Genomic DNA, 12,430 nt, shown 5'->3' with positions numbered 1-12,430 from the left:
GTCGTGTCTATGGATGTCTATCTCATCGCATTAACTAGTATACTCATTTTTACCTAACAAAAGGAAAAAAGGTTGAAAGACATCAGCCGCCAGTGAGGATCGAACTCACGACCGCTGGTTTACAAGACCAGCGCTTTGCCACTGAGCTATAGCGGCTTTTTTTTTCTTTATTGCCGATTCTTAAATGCTAAAACAAAAGTAGAAATGGTAAAAACAGCAGCAGCCTACTTGGCTGACACGGGAGAGGTTAAAATCTTCTCAAGACAACTAAGTCGTCCAGAACAGAGGTCCATCCGTGCGGTTCAGCTTGCGCACGATACACTTCTCTCAGGCTCACAACACTTTCAATAAAGTTTTCTCGCACGGAACGGACATTAACATCGGCATGTCGCACTTGCATTCGTGTCCTCCAAAGGCTGTGGAGGCCCAAGAGCATGATTATATCATATGGCACTCCTCTTTCGTTTGTGATTGGCAAAAACCTGATGCCGTATGGATGCAGGGGAAAATCTTTTTTCACGGTTCATTGGAGGACATCCCAATGAAAAATTGGGTCCCAACATTCAAGAAACACGTGCTCCATCGTTTCAGGCTTTTTGCATAGTAGGCAGTTGGTCGTCCATGGGACGAAAATCCCCTTTTCATGCAGCCACGTCTTAACAGGATGTGTATTACAATGTAAATTAAAGAAGAATGTTTAAGACGTCTTGTCCTGGGCCTCCACGGTGCGGTAAACGATAAATGGGAATCGGCAGCATTGTTTCCACAATATTCTTATACAACTCTTTTTTTGGAAACGTTACACAAGTACTCAAGTGAAAAACGCGCGTACAGTAGTCGAAAAGAAAGTACAACTTCTCGCAAGTACCCGTTGACAGCACCGCACATACCTTCACAGCATGAGACAACGATTTCTGGGAGGAGTGTGTGCAACCTTACCTGGATAACAGTCCGCAGAAAAGGATCCCTTTGATCTCGAAGAAAGATAAAACGCGACACAACTTGGCGCAAGAATAGGTGCACGAGGCCAAGCCCTCCTCGTTTAACCGAAAGAAACAAATTGGTACGGCTAGTTCTCTCCCAGCTTGACGCCCAAATAAACACAGCAAACACGCGATGCATCTTTTGAATGCTGGCCCGACTCGCACACAGAACATTCATCATGTACCACATTTTCGAAACAAGGAAAAGGTTGCAGATGGAGGCGCGTGAAAACATTGATAACTGCCTCCCTTGCCATGCATCTGCTTTCTCCCTAGCCCTTGAGCATTGCTCGTTCCAACTTTCACTTGGGTCTCGATAACAGTTAAGCGGGACGCCGAGATATTGCGTTGGCAGGCAAGACCATCGCAGCCGGGAGAAGTGATCAGGCCTCGTTTCCCAGTCACCGCGCCAAAATCCAGAGCTCTTGTCCCAGTTTACCATACACCCCGTTTGCTTACAAAATTTATCAACGATACTGATCACTTCAGTAATACTGTCTCGATTGGAGCAGAATACTGCGATATCGTCCGCGTAAGCGAGGATTTTGACATGTGCCGACTGCAATCGAAAGCCCAAGATGCGGTCACTTTTGGCAATAGCTAAACATAGTGGCTCTAGGTATGCCGCAAACAAAAGGGGCGACAGCGGGCATCCATGCCTTTCTGACGAACGCACTACCAGCCTATCTGTGAGGTCACCATTTAGAATAATGCGTGTGGTACAGTTTGCATATGCCATTCTGACGCCTTCTATGATAATGCGGCCAACGTTCCCGTGCTCTAGTATGTGAAAAAGTACATCATGCGACACGCGATCAAAGGCTTTTGCCAAATCCAGCTGCATCATAGCAATGCGGTCCCCCATCGCATCACAGCATTCCAATACAGTACGTGCGACGTGTACATTCGTGGCAATGCTGCGTCCTTTAATTCCGCAGGTCTGGTGCAGTCCAACCAATTTTGTTATTACGCTCTGGAATCTCCTAACTAGCACCTTCATGAATATTTTGTAGTCAAATTTCGTGAGGCTTATCGGGCGATAGGACCCCACCAACAAACGCTTCTCTGGGTCATCTGATTTTGGGATCAACACTATGTGCGATGTGGTGAATGACAGCGGTACATGCTCATGTTCATACTCCTCATCCAACACTCTTAGCAGTAACTGAGCGACTATGGGCTGAAATGTTTTTTAAAACTCGGCGCCCAGCCCATCAGGTCCTGGAGCTTTACCGGTGGGTAAGTCCTCAATTGCAGATTCTATTTCATTCTCAGTTATGGGTACCTCAAGCCTCTCCTTTACATCATCCTCAAGTCTTATCATGAACGACAAAAAGTCTGAAGAGAAAGCATCACCAATCTCTCTTACTTGGCCAAGAAGGTCGTTGAAGTACTTTTGAAATGACTTCTGGATTACATTGGCATCACATTTAATTTCAGCACCATTTCTTATCTGCCCGATTTCTTTCTGTCTAGCGTACCGCTTTTCATCTGTTAAGGCTCGCTTTGTCGGTGTTTCACCGGCCCACAGTTTTTGTGCCCTTGCGCGTATAACTGCTGCTTTATACCTTTCACTGTCAAGTCTTTCAAGCTGGCTTTTCACATCCCTTTTATCTTTTGCATATCTCCCGGGCTCGGAGCTTTCTATGCTTAATAAAAACTGCAGTTGCTCGCGCGGTTTTTTCTTCTTGTTTTTCTTTCTGTCGGTTGGAGCAACTCTTTTCTATGGCTTTACTTTTTAGCCACTCTTTGAGGTCTTCCCACTGCACGGCAAAAAGACTGGGCCGCTCCTCGAGCAACCTCTGCATTTCGTTTATGATGGCTTTTAAAAATCCCTAGTCCTCCAAGAGTTTGGCATTGAATTTCCAGAGATTCCAGTTGAAGCGCGTACACCTTTCTTTCACACCGAAACCTCCTATCACAAGACAATGATCACTAAGCGCCACAGGTTCAACTTTGTAACCTGTGCAAAGGGGCACAAGTTCAACAGATGCATAAATTCTATCCAATCTGGCATGGCTATCACGTTGAAAGTGTGTGTACAGCGGTCTATTACCGCAGGTAAATATGCTGCCAATATCGTCTGAGCTGTTGTCATTAACCAAAGCGTTTAATAATTGTGCACTCCTATCACGCACAGGCGGACGCTTCACTCGATCGGCAGCGGCACACACACAGTTGAAATCGCCCAAAAGCAACAGCACTTTATCACAAACAATGTAAGACTTCAATCTGTTAAAAAATTCTTGTCGTTCCGAGTCAACGTTCGGTGAATACACGCATATAATGCGCCAGTATAACTTCGAAAAAGAAAAGTCAACTACAAGAAGGCGCCCACTTGGACAAGAAAAAATCGACTCCACACTGATGCCTAAATTATTGCGCAGAAAAAGGGCGCACCCACCCGAGGTGCCAACAGAATGGCAAACACAGACATTAAAGAACGCACTAAAGGTGGACACCATACGCCCAGTAAACTCCTCACTTTCAATCTTCGTCTCCTGTACAGCTACAATGTCCAGCGCATTCTCAGCAAGAAGACGATTAAGTTGGCATTGGCGCCTACGAGCACCAAGACCCCTCACATTAAATGTTGCTATGCGCAAAGCTGTGTCAAGTTTCATCGCCATGCGTGAGGAATAGCTGACATATGATGTACAGTGCCCACCATAACAGAAGAAACACTTCTAGACTCACAGTGTGCTCTGTGCGGCGTCGCCAATCCATTAGTCCGTTTGCAGGAACCGGGAAAACCACTAGGCAGTCCTCCGCCGGCCTTTCCAGACCTTGGAACTACTTCTGCTTGGTACTTCCACCCACAACCGCGGAAAACAGGAACACACTTACACAAACACATTGCTGCGCTAGGGAGGCGGCTTCCCCGCCGGCCGTGTCTCGGCCGCAAAGTTGGGCCGTGGTTTCAAAGACGAGCGCAGAACTCCCGGGGATTTCGACAGCGGCTCGTCAGCGCCTACCTGTGGCTTTTCACCGACGCTTCCCTCGTGGGAGCGCTTCCCAGCTATGTGGCCGGCAGCCTCCTGGCTGGAATCCATGGCCTCGCTGTTGTCCGGTCCTACGTTATCGGGATTTTCAGCAACAGCTCCCGCCGCTTCTTTCTGCGTGCTCACGGGTTCTGTTGGTAGGTCACGCTGCACTGGTACGTCCGAGCCTCTGTACGAGCACTGGTACGAGCCTCGTTGTCGAGCCCTTTTCTAGCACACCCCACACACGCCAACGCTCTCGAGCGATTTCCGTGACTTTCACGTAAGGCGCAAAGGCAGCACGTACGTCTTCGTCCGGTACGTTGTGCAGCAGCCAGTGCAGCTTCAGTCGCACATCCTGATTGGTCGGGTCAATAACCAGGAAGCGGCCTTCTTTCACAAGCATTTCACCGACGCTCAACATCTTCGTTACGGCTTCGGAATCCTTGAGAGTGACTGCCTAGACGTGGCTCATCCGATACGCCCCCAGGGCGATAACATCGGGGAGCAGCGCGTGCTGAGCTAGGGCATCCCGGAAATCCTCGATCCGGTACGGGCGGGCTCTGATATCGGCGTGCAAAAAAACTATTTACAACGAAACGTCCTGCAGGCAATCCTGGCAGAACAACCTGGTAAGCATTTTCCTCATCAGTTAACCTGTTACCGAGGCCAGACATGGCCGCTGAAGCCGCTCCTACGGAGCCCGTCATCCCACGTCCGTCACGCTCGGTGGCCGGAAGTAGACTCTCGCCACTGAGCTATAACGGCGCTTCTTACAGCTACCCCCTCCGGAGCTAGCACACGAGGAAGTACTCGCGCCTGTCACAGCTTCGTGTCTATGGATGTCTATCTCATCGCATTAACTAGTATACTCATTTTTACCTAACAAAATAAAATGTTGAAAGACATCAGTCGCCAGTGAGGATCGAACTCACGACCGCTGGTTTACAAGACCAGCGCTCTGCCACTGAGCTATAGCGGCGCTTCTTACAGCTACCCCCTCCGGAGCAAGCATACGAGGAAGTGCTCGCGCCTGTCGCAGCGTCGTGTCTATGGATGTCTATCTCATCGCATTAACTAGTACACTCATTTTTACCTAACAAAATAAAATGTCGAAAGACATCAGCCGCCAGTGAGGATCGAACTCACGACCGCTGGTTTACAAGACCAGCGCTCTGCCACTGAGCTATAGCGGCGCTTCTTACAGCTACCCCCTCCGGAGCAAGCATACGAGGAAGTACTCGCGCCTGTCGCAGCGTCGAGTCTATGGATGTCTATCTCATCGCATTAACTAGTACACTCATTTTTACCTAACAAAATAACATGTCGAAAGACATCAGCCGCCAGTGAGGATCGAACTCACGACCGCTGGTTTACAAGACCAGCGCTCTGCCACTGAGCTATAGCGGCGCTTCTTACAGCTACCCCCTCCGGAGCAAGCATACGAGGAAGTACTCGCGCCTGTCGCAGCGTCGAGTCTATGGATGTCTATCTCATCGCATTATCTAGTACACTCATTTTTACCTAACAAAATAAAATGTCGAAAGACATCAGCCGCCAGTGAGGATCGAACTCACGACCGCTGGTTTACAAGACCAGCGCTCTGCCACTGAGCTATAGCGGCGCTTCTTACAGCTACCCCCTCCGGAGCAAGCATACGAGGAAGTACTCGCGCCTGTCGCAGCGTCGTGTCTATGGATGTCTATCTCATCGCATTAACTAGTACACTCATTTTTACCTAACAAAATAAAATGTCGAAAGACATCAGCCGCCAGTGAGGATCGAACTCACGACCGCTGGTTTACAAGACCAGCGCTCTGCCACTGAGCTATAGCGGCGCTTCTTACAGCTACCCCCTCCGGAGCAAGCATACGAGGAAGTACTTGCGCCTGTCGCAGCGTCGTGTCTACGATGTCTATCTCATCGCATTAACTAGTATACTCATTTTTACCTAACAAAACAGTGTTGAAAGACATCAGCCACCAGTGAGGATTGAACTCACGACCGCTGGTTTACAATACCAGCGCTCTGCCACTGAGCTTTTTTTTTATTGCCGGACTTCGGCAAGAACCACAATACAAAAATACACTTACAGGGCACAATGAACAATACTTAACACTATCCGCCTGGTGGGTTGTGGCTTCGTCATATTAAAACTCAAAGCTCTCTAAGCGCCACCAATGGCTCTACTCTTTCGAGCCACACGGGAGCTTCAGGAGCGATTTTCTGAATTTCAGTATACTTATACATACACTCCAGAAAATATATCCGTGCTGGCCGTGCATCAGGATCGCAATGATATCCTTCCATTCTGGAACGCCAAATACAAAGGAGGCCCACCAGCAATATAAGGTCGAATTGTGTCCAATCCTCACTATCTACAGGAATGTACGGAATTGCGTGAGAGTCTAGGGAAAATTCCTTTTTAAAGTCCTTTGCAAGGTGTCCCAGAAGAATACCCTTTCCCAAAAATGAAAAAAAAGTTGTCTACTGTTTCCGGTTGTTTACAAATTAAACAATGTCATCCCCAAGGTGGAAATAAATGCTTCCCCTCTAAAAATGTCTTTACTGGTAGTGTTCCAAGATGTAGCTTAAAGAATAATGTTTTTGCACTTGGCGGCACTTGCATCGCCTTCACACGGTTAAGTACGTCGCGTCTCAGGCCTCCACTGCATATGGCCCTGTAGATAGGTTGTGGAAGAACTACATCGCAGAAATCCCTATACAACTTCTTCCTGCTAACAGAAGACAAAAACTCACGAAAACCGAACAGATAGGAATGGAACATTCGCGACAATCTTTAAAGTAAGCAAAAATACGTCCCGATAAACTTTCGGTTCAGACAACAAAATCCGGCAGTGCATTTCGAAGCCTTAATTGGCACACAGTGCGCAAGAACGGATCACTTACATCACACACAAAAAAAATCTGCTTACGATCTGCCGTAGAAATAAGTGCCCCAGACTCAGGCCCCCGTTCTTGACCCGCATAAACAAATTCGTCCGGCTGCATCGTTCCCAACCTGCAGCCCATACAAAAACGGCAAAGATCCGGTGCAATCTCTACACGTTCATCCTTGCACAATGCAACACTTGCATCACATACCACAACCTAGACATAAAAAACAGATTACACACTGTGGTCCTTGCTAAACTGACAGATGTTGCCCTTTCCACCTCTCCACCTTTTCACGCGTCGCATGCGTCTTTTCTCTCCAGTAGGGTTCGCTATCGCGATAACCGTCTAGTGGGACGCCCAAGTACTTTACTGGGGTCCTCACCCAGGACATGTTTGAATAACGGTCGGGTTTCGTTGGCCATTCTCCGTGCCAAAGCCCCAGGGACTTTGACCAATACACTTTACTGCCAGTGACTTTGGTGAATTCTTTTACACATGCCACGGCCTCGGTTACACCTTCCCGATTCACTGTGAACACTGCGACATCATCCGCATAGGCCAGCAGCTTAACTTCTGCCGCTTGAAGCTGGAAGCCATGAATTTTTTCATTTTGCATGATATTCAAACACAATGCTTCGATGTAAATGCAGAATAGAAGGGGGCTAAGGGGACAACCCTGGCGCACCGAACGCTGCAGGACGATGGGGGCCCCCAAACTCTTATTTACAATTAATCTTGTCGTGCAGCTCCGGTACGCCAAGGCCACTTCCTCGCGAATAATGGACCCAGCATTTACATGGTCGAGTATGCAGAACAGGATTTCGTGTGAAACGCAATCAAATGCTTTCTCAAGATCTAGCTGAAGTATGACTACACCGCTATTTGTATGATCACAACATTCAAGCACACACCTCGCTCTATGAATATTGGTACCAATGGAGGGTCGTTTGATCCCACGTCTGGTGAGGACCGACTATATCTTGAATAACTGACTAGTCTACGGGCTAAAATCTGCATGAAAACTTTATAATCTACGTTTCTGAGTGCGATGGGTCGATATGCTGTCACCTGTTCTAACTTTTCTGCTTCATCATATTTAGGAATTAAAACTGTGTTGGATTTACCGTAAGACGGAGGCAATTCATTTACTTTGTAGGCTTCATTATACACTGCTCTCAGAATTGGCAGTATTTCGTGTTTATATGCTTTGTAAAAAGCCGCACTTAATCCATCAGATCCAGGTGATTTTCCAAGGTTCAAATTTTCTATCGCATGCTCGACCTCTGACGCAGTTATCGACAGCTCCAACCTTTCTTTCTGTTCGTCATCTGATCGCGGTAATGCGCCAAGAAACTTTTCCTTGAACGCGCTATCATCCACTTCTTGATTCACAAACAACACCTGATAATATTCAAGAAATGCCTGCTGGATACGACTGCTTTCTCCAGATAACGCCCCACCCCAATCAATCTTTTCAATTTGGTTTCGCTGAGCATGCGTTTTTTCCATTCCTAGCACTCGTTTTGACGGTGTCTCCCCAGCTGCTACATATTGCGACCTAGCCCGCACAAGCGCACGATGATAGCGTTCGTCTTCGAAGAGTTCAATCGTGTTTTATTTTTCTAATGTCATGCATCCACTTTCCAGGCTCTTCGATTTCTTTTTCCAGAAGTCTAGCCAGTAAAGATCTGAAGTTTTCTTCCTCACGCTTCTCCTCTTGTCGTATACAGCTTGACCTTTCGATCGCTGCTATCTTTATTTGCTGTTAGCAAAGTTCCCACTGCTGCCATACTTTCAGTTCCCCGCTCGTCTCTAATTTGCCGATTTCTTCAGTTACTTTCCTGCTAAAGATGCCGTCTGTAATGATCTTATCATTTAATATCCACATCTCCCAACCAGCGCTCTGCCACAGAGCTATAGCGGCGCTTCTTATAGCTACCCCCTCCGGAGCTAGCATACGAGGAAGTACTCGCGCCTGTCGCAGCGTCGTGTCTATGGATGTCTATCTCGTCGCAATAACTAGTATACTCATTTTTACCTAACAGAATAAAACAATGTTGAAAGACATCAGCCGCCAGTGAGGATCGAACTCACGACCGCTGGTTTACGAGACCAGCGCTCTGCCACTGAGCTATAGCGGCGCTTCTTACAGCTACCCGCTCCGGAGCAAGCATACGAGGAAGTACTCGCGCCTGTCGCAGCGTCGTGTCTATGGATGTCTATCTCGTCGCATTAACTAGTATACTCATTTTTAATTAACAGAATAAAAAAATGTTGAAAGACATCAGCCGCCAGTGAGGATCGAACTCACGACCGCTGGTTTACAAGACCAGCGCTTTGCCACTGAGCTATAGCGGCTTTTTTCTTGATTGCATGAATATACACATCAATAAAATATCGTAGTTGTCATACCCCCTGGCAGACAACCGTGTCTAATGGACTTTCATTACAAGTTGGTCCATCAGACTCAATACATCATCCGCATTGTCCTGCTGCTTCAGGACTTCTCTTAATTTATACATATGTTCGACAAAATGATCACATACCGATCGTGCATCCAAGTCACAATGTCTAAAAGCCATTCTACTCCTCCAAATGCTGTGAAGGCCCAATAACATAATCTGGTCATACTGTGCAACATCACTTTAAGTGGTCAGGTACCGAATTCCGCGCGATGTCAATGGCAAGTCTTTTTTTAGTGTTCTTTGCAAAACATCCCAGTAGAACACCGCATCCCAACAATCCAGGAACACGTGTTCTACCGTCTCTGGCTTTGTACACAAGAGACAGTTTGAGCCCCAAGGAATAAAAAGGCCCTTTTCCTCAAGCCATGTTTTTACTGGTAGGGTTCCTGTATGCAGTGTGAAAAAATGTTTTAACGCCAGGCGCAACAGTCATCTTCTTAACTCGCCTGAGAACATCTTTTCCAGGGCCTTCACAGTATATGGTTCTGTACAGTGGAGCTGGAAGCAACTGCTCAACAAGATCCTTGTATAGTCGCTTCGGCGTTACACTCGATAAATGCTGTAGAGAAAACCGCACTTGCAAAAACCTGAATGACCAGACCACCTCTCGCAGGAAGCGAGACACTGTGTACCTCCGAGCATTGCACGAAGAGACATTGAATTCTGGAAGTGCACTAGATAGCATGGTTTGTATGAATGTTCGCAAGAAGGCATCATCTTGGTCACGCAAGAAACAAAATCTTAAAACCACCTGCCGTACATATAGATGCATAAGAGACAGTCCTCCGACCTTTACCCTCCGGAAGAGATTATCTCTGCGACTTCGTTCCCAATTGGACGCCCAAATAAAAACAGCAAAAACGCGATGAAACCTTTGAATATTGCTTCGTGCACAATATAGTACTTCGAGTAAATACATGATCCTTGCAATAAGAAAGGTGTTACGTACAGTAGGAGGCGCGAAAATGGAAAGGTTACGGCCCATCCACCCTTTCGTCCGGTCCCGCATTTCTTCTGCTTTTTCATTCCAGTAACTGGTATTCTCCCTATATTTGTCCAGCGGGACTCCCAGATAAACTCCGGGAGCTGTAGCCCATCGGACCCCGCAGAACATTTCTGGCTCTAAGTCCCATTGCCCATGCCAGACTCCGAGACATTTGCCAAAATTAACAGCGCTGCCAGTTTGCCTGCAAAACCTTTCAGTTATTTGTAACGTTTGTACAACACTTTTGCGGTCTTCACAAAAAAGCGCTACGTCATCAGCGTATGCCAGTATTCTCACCTCACCTGCCACCTACCTAAAACCTCGGATGTTCCCACTCGCATTTATCATCCTGCAAAAAGGCTCCAAATAAATTGCAAAAAGGAGAGGGGACAGCGGACATCCTAGTCGAACAGATGCCCTTGCATCAATTCTTTCAGATAACAGTTTGTTTATCATAAGGCGTGTGGAGCAACATGCATAAGCCATTTTTATCCCTTTGAGAACAACTGAACCAATACCAATATGTTCCAACAAACAGAAGAGTATTTCATGAGACACGCGATCGAACGCTTTTTCAAAGTCTATTTGAACCATAGCCACTTTCTTATTCAGAGCATCGCAGCACTCGAGCACGCTGCGTGCTACATGAATATTGTTAAATATGCTTCTGGTTTTTATCCCACACGTTTGGTGAGGTCCTACAATATCCTTTATGACGTATTGCAATCGCTTAGCTAACACTTTCATCAGAATTTTATAATCAACGTTTGTTAACGTAATCGGTCTATATCCTGTAACCTTTACCAGTTTGGCTGGGTCATCTGTCTTAGGAATTAAGACCGTATGGGCACTGTTAAACGAAGGTGGCAGCCTACCGACCTCAAAGCACTCCTTGAAAAGCTTATAAAGCATAGTGGGAAGGACATATTTAAAGCTCTTATAAAAGGCCGCACTCAAACCGTCAGGTCCCGGCGACTTTCCGGCATTCAGTTCAATAATTGCTGCCACTATTTCCTCAATACTTATTACCTTCTGTAGTTCTTCAGTGATCTCGTTTTCTGATATTGGCATAAGTGGCAAAAAGGTCTCCCGAAACCCTTCTTCACTTGGTGGTTTGCTTGCAAACAGCTCACGGTAATGTTCCACGAACGCACTCGAAATTCCAGTTTGATCACTCAGGATTTGCCCTTTGTATTTGATAACCGAGATCTCGTTCGAGCGCGCGTATCGCTTTTCATCTGAGAGCGCTCGTTTTGTTGGCGTTTCGCCAGTAAGCCATTTTTCCATGCGTGCTCTTATCGCTATCCCTCTGTACTTCTGAGCATCTAAAGCTTCTAGCCTAACTTTGACGCCCTTTATATCATGCATGAACATGCCCGGCGTTTGTTCCTCTTCGCGACCTAAATTTGCCAGAAGCTCTCGCAGTTGCTTTTCTTTTTTTTTTCTCATACTTTAATATGCTTGAACGCTCAATGGCATGAATTTTCACCTCCTGCTTTAAGCGTTCCCACGATTCAATACATCCTGCTTCACTATTATTTAACATATCCATGCTTTCCTTAACTTTTCTTAAAAATATGTCGTCTTCTATAAGCCTTGAGATTAGCTTCCACATATCCCAATTCATTTTTGTTTTACGCTGCTTCCTTCCTCCCAAAGTTAACGTAACTAGGCAGTGGTCACTAAAGGACACTTGCTTCACTTCATACTGCTCACAGGAAGGCGACAACTCCGGCGACACGTATATTCTGTCGAGTCGTGCGTGGCTACTTCCTTGAAAATGCGTAAAATGCACAAGTTTATCACTATTCGTCCGGTACATTACGTTCTCTAAGCTGCACTCGTTCAGGACACTCTTCAACAAATCAGCACTCGGGTCTTTTACATTTTTTCCATTTGAACGATCTTTAAGGTCCAAAACACAATTGAAATCACCCAATAATATGAGCACTCTACTGCACTCAAGGAACGAACCTAACTGTTTAAAAAATCCGCGGCGTTCCTTTTGTATCCTAGGAGCATACAGGACAACAACCCTCACCGCGAGTGTTTCGTATGTGAAGTCACACACGATAAACCGCCCCCTTGCAAAAGTTATTATTTGTTCCTCTACAATGC

The 12,430-nt window shown here is 46.5% G+C and overlaps 1 protein-coding gene and 8 non-coding genes across 9 annotated transcripts in view; 1 reads left to right on the top strand and 8 right to left on the bottom strand.

Annotated features, from left to right (window-relative positions):
• LOC144093794 (angiotensin-converting enzyme-like) overlaps nucleotides 1-12,430 on the top strand; it is a 144,930-nt gene that overhangs the window by 46,035 nt on the left and 86,465 nt on the right. The gene's annotated exons all lie outside the window — the stretch shown is intronic.
• TRNAT-UGU (transfer RNA threonine (anticodon UGU)) lies at nucleotides 85-156 on the bottom strand. Its single transcript has one exon. It is a non-coding gene; the product is annotated as a tRNA-Thr (tRNA).
• On the bottom strand, nucleotides 4,875-4,946 carry TRNAT-UGU (transfer RNA threonine (anticodon UGU)). The gene has a single exon. It is a non-coding gene; the product is annotated as a tRNA-Thr (tRNA).
• Nucleotides 5,089-5,160, bottom strand: TRNAT-UGU (transfer RNA threonine (anticodon UGU)). Its single transcript has one exon. It is a non-coding gene; the product is annotated as a tRNA-Thr (tRNA).
• TRNAT-UGU (transfer RNA threonine (anticodon UGU)) lies at nucleotides 5,303-5,374 on the bottom strand. The gene has a single exon. It is a non-coding gene; the product is annotated as a tRNA-Thr (tRNA).
• TRNAT-UGU (transfer RNA threonine (anticodon UGU)) lies at nucleotides 5,517-5,588 on the bottom strand. Its single transcript has one exon. It is a non-coding gene; the product is annotated as a tRNA-Thr (tRNA).
• TRNAT-UGU (transfer RNA threonine (anticodon UGU)) lies at nucleotides 5,731-5,802 on the bottom strand. Its single transcript has one exon. It is a non-coding gene; the product is annotated as a tRNA-Thr (tRNA).
• TRNAT-CGU (transfer RNA threonine (anticodon CGU)) lies at nucleotides 8,932-9,003 on the bottom strand. The gene has a single exon. It is a non-coding gene; the product is annotated as a tRNA-Thr (tRNA).
• On the bottom strand, nucleotides 9,149-9,220 carry TRNAT-UGU (transfer RNA threonine (anticodon UGU)). The gene has a single exon. It is a non-coding gene; the product is annotated as a tRNA-Thr (tRNA).

Source organism: Amblyomma americanum, chromosome 6 (genome assembly GCF_052857255.1).
Source record: "Amblyomma americanum isolate KBUSLIRL-KWMA chromosome 6, ASM5285725v1, whole genome shotgun sequence".
In the NCBI taxonomy this organism is placed as follows: Eukaryota; Metazoa; Arthropoda; class Arachnida; order Ixodida; family Ixodidae; genus Amblyomma; species Amblyomma americanum.
Note: the sequence above shows the minus strand (reverse complement) of the source record. Positions and strands in the feature narration are given on the sequence as shown.